We start from the raw sequence: 4521 nt of genomic DNA, 5'->3' as shown, positions 1-4521 counted from the left end.
GCGTTGGTGTGGGTCAGGCTTGCTATGGATGTGGCAAGGTGGTTCACTACAAGAGGAACTGCCCGAAGGTAGGGAACGCTGGCGGAGTGGGAAGAGTTTTGGCTATAGGCCACGAGGAAGTGGTTGCCGACCCCACAGTGGTCACTGGTACGTTTCTCCTCGATAACTCATATGCATGCATATTGTTTAATAGTGGAGCGGATAGGAGTTTTGTGAACCAAAAATTTTGCTCACTTACTTAAGAAACAATCACGTAGACTTAAAGAACCGTTCACTGTAGAAATGGCTAACGGTAAGACAGAGAGCACTAGCAGTATATAAATAGGATGTACTCTAACTCTAGATAGCCATTCATTTTCAATCGACCTCATGACGGTCTCAATTAAAAATTCCGACGTCATTATCGGCATGGATTGGTTGAGCCTTCATCATGTCGACATCATGTGTTACGAGATGGCAGTTCGCCTTAATCTGCCGTCTAGAGAAACTCTAGTTGTCTATGGTGACAAACCCGACACAAACCTTTGCATCATCTCGAGTATTCAAGCCCAGAAGTACTTGCGAAAGGAATGTCGCGCATTCCTTGCACATGTTGTCGATGTGAGCCAAGAGGCGAAGGATATAAAACACATCCTAGTGGTGCGCGATTTTCCCGAAATCTTTCCCAAAGAACTCCCAGGATTACCTCCACAGCGTCAAGTCGAGTTCCGAATCGATTTAGTTCCAAGGGCTACCCCAGTAGCCAAATCGCCCCATCGTCTAGCACCAGCTGAGATGCAGGTACTATCCGGTTAACTTAATGAGCTGCTTAGCAAGGGCTTTATTAGACCAAGCTTCTCACCCTGGGGAGCACCGGTCTTGTTCGTGAAGAAGAAATACGGATCATTCTGTATGTGCACCGACTACAGAGAATTGAACAAGCTTACCATCAAGAATCGCTACCCTCTACCCCACATAGACGATTTGTTCGACCAACTACAATGGGCGGATTACTTTTCACAGATAGATCTGAGATCTGGGTATCACCAGTTACGAGTGCTTGAGGAGGATGTTCCGAAGACAGCCTTCCAAACTCATTACGGACACTACGAGTTTGTAGTGATGCCATTCGGATTGACTAATGCGCCCGCAATATTCATGGACTTAATGAATAGGGTATGTTGTCCTTACTTGGATCAGTTTGTCATTGTGTTCATTGATAACATACATATCTACTCTCATAGTAAGGAAGAGCATGGTAAGCATCTACGTCAGATCTTGGAAACATTATGATCAGAGAAGCTCTACGCGAAGTTCTCTAAATGCGAGTTTTGGATTCGAAGAGTTGAATTCTTGGGTCACATTGTTAGTGAAGAGGGAATTCATGTGGACCCTTCCAAAATAAAGGCCATTGAGAACTGGTCAGCACCAAAGACGCCTACATAAATTCGTCAATTTCTAGGCCTCATTGGCTACTATTGTAGGTTCATTCAGAACTTCTCTAGGATCGTGAAACCGCTCACTACATTGACCCAGAAAGGTGTGGCCTTTGACTGGGAAGACAAACAAGAAAAGGTGTTCCAAACGCTAAAACGAGCCTTATGCACCGCACTGATACTATCCCTCCCAGAAGTAATAGAAGACTTCGTGGTTTATTGCGATGCATCCAACCAAGGACTCGGTTGTGTTCTTATGAAGCGAGGTTAGGTCATCGCCTATGCCTCAAGATAGCTAAAGACACACGAGGTCAACTACACCACCCATGATCTTGAGTTAGGAGCAGTTGTGTTTGCTCTGAAGATCTGGAGACACTACCTGTACGGTACGAAAAGCACTATCTTTACTGACCACAAAAGCCTTCAACATATATTCGACCAGAAGGAGCTCAATATGAGACAACGACGGTGGGTCGAGCTACTCAATGTCTATGAATGTGAAATTCGTTATCATCCCGGTAAAGCCAACGTAGTAGCTGACGCCCTAAGTCGGAAAGAATACTCTGGTCGTAGAGTCAAATCATTGACTATGACTATCCATTCACATCTGTCCACACAAATTCAGGAGGCTCAGTTAGAAGCCTTGAAACCTGAAAATGTGGCAGGTGAATCCTTGAGAGGGATGGACAAGAACTTGGTAGTCAAAGGTGGTGGAGCCTTATATCTCATGGATCGGATCTGGACACCAAAGCTCAGTGGTTTCATAGACTTAGTCATGATAAAAGCGCATAACACTCGATATTCCATCCACCCAGGTTCAGATAAGATGTATCTGGATCTTAAAAAGTTATACTGGTGGCCTAACATGAAAGCAGAGATTCCTACCTTCGTGAGCAAGTGCCTTACTTACGCCAAGGTTAAGGTCGAATACCAAAAGCCATCAGGTTTACTTCAACAACCGGAGATACCTGAATGGAAATGGGAGTGGATCACGATGGACTTCATAACCAAGTTTCCCAAGACAACGGGTGGTCTCGATACCATATGGGTTATCGTAGATAGGTTAACCAAGTCCGCACACTTCCTGCCTGTCAAAGAGACTGACAAGATGGAGAAACTCACTAGAACCTACATTAAGGAGATCGTACGGCTGCATGGTGTTCCCATATCCATTATCTCTGATAGAGATAGTAGATTCACTTCAAGGTTCTGGCAGTCGTTACAAAATTACCTAGGAACTAGGTTGGACATGAGTACAGCCTACCATCCGCAAACTGATGGACAAAGTGAGAAGACTATTCAAACTTTGGAAGATATGTTTCAAGCCTGTGTGATTGACTTTGGGAAGGCATGGGATATTCATCTACCCCTTGTCGAGTTCTCCTACAATAATAGTTATCACACGAGCATAAAGGTTGCTCCGTTTGAAGCCCTCTATGGCCGAAACTACAGATCCCCTTTGTGCTGGGCTGAGGTGGGTGACACTCAGTTAGTTAAAGGATGCATTCCTGACAGCACTCTCACAGGTCCAAAAATCATTCGGTAATGACAGAGAAGATCGTTCAGATTCGTGAACGATTGAAAGCCTCTAGAGACCGACAGAAAAGCTACGCAGACAAGAGAAGGAAACTGTTGGAATTTCAGGTTGGTGATCGTGTTCTATTGATGGTCTCCCCCTGGAAAGGCTTGCTACGCTTCGGAAAGCATGGAAAGCTAAATCCACGATACGTAGGGCCTTTCGAGATTATCGCTAAAATCGGCCCTATAGCTTACAAACTCAAACTACCTCATGAACTTAGTAACGTACATTCTACTTTCCACGTCTCGAACTTGAAAAGTGTATGTCCGACGAGACTCTTGTAATCCCACTCGACGAGATCGAGATCAATGAGAGCCTCAACTTCGTGGAAGAACCTGTAGAGATCATGGACCGAGAGGTCAAGCAAACGAAGTAAAGTCGTATCCTGATAGTGAAGCTTCGCTGGAATGCCAAGCGAGGACCTGAATTCACTTAGGAACGCGAGGATCAAATGAAACTGAAATATCCTCATCTTTTTACTAAGTAATTTGTAGCTACTTAATTGACTAAACTCTAATTTTGAGACGAAATTCTCTCTAACGGGGGGATGATGTGACAACCCGAAATGTCTATCTTGTACAATCATTCTATTCAATCAAAGTCAGACTCGTTTCTGTTCTCTTTTAGCATTGTTTAGGGTCTGTTTGAGTGTTATAAGTCTAGTACCTTCAAGAAGGAATGTTAGGAAGTGTATTCTAGAGTGCAATGTGCATCATACAAGCCATAAACTCCATTCATAAGGAGTTTACGGCCGTAAACTAGAGTTTACGACCCTAAACACCTCCTTGGCCGTAAACTCATGTCCATATATGAGTTTTATCCTCATTTCTTACACTTCCAAGCCTAGATTTCGGATTCTCTCTCAACTATCATCAAGATTTTCACCTTGATCTTCAAAAGAGTAAGCATTTCTTCCATTTTATTAGGTGTTATTCTTCTTAATCTAGTATCACTCTTTGATTTCATCCATGAAATTCATCTTTTTGGGTTAGATCTTCAAGAACACCAAGAACACACACTAGTTTTTGGACCTTAAACACCCCCCCTTCAAGCTTCAAAATGTAAGTAATCTTCCATATACTAGTTATCCTATAGAAGCTCTTATCTTACACCCTTGAAAACAACCATTTCCCAAGAACAATGAGAGTTTACGGCCATGAGCATCTCCCTTGGCCGTAAACCCTTGTTAAAGTCCCTAGTTTGGCAATAAACTCTTCTTAAGGCTAGGAATGGGTCCAGACACACTTCCTTAATGCCGAATAGGACCATAAAACACTCTTTGGTGCATGCCTTCATGAGTGTACAGCCGTAAACACATAGGGCCATAAACCTCATGGCCGTAAACACATTGGGCCGTAAACATCATGGCCGTAAACACCATGTATGGTCGTAAACCCCCTTTATGTGCAATCACATGTGATTGTAAGACTTCAATCCAAGTGTTTCCTAGTCCCTAAGGTGGTTTCCTATCATAATTAGTTGTTATATACGCTAATTATATCCATATATGTATCATTATATGCGTAT

Source organism: Lactuca serriola, chromosome 2 (assembly GCF_051521515.1).
Source record: "Lactuca serriola cultivar US96UC23 chromosome 2, Lser_US96UC23_V15, whole genome shotgun sequence".
NCBI lineage: Eukaryota > Viridiplantae > Streptophyta > Magnoliopsida > Asterales > Asteraceae > Lactuca > Lactuca serriola.
The sequence above is the reverse complement of the archived record's forward strand: the minus strand, read 5'-3'. Positions refer to the sequence as shown.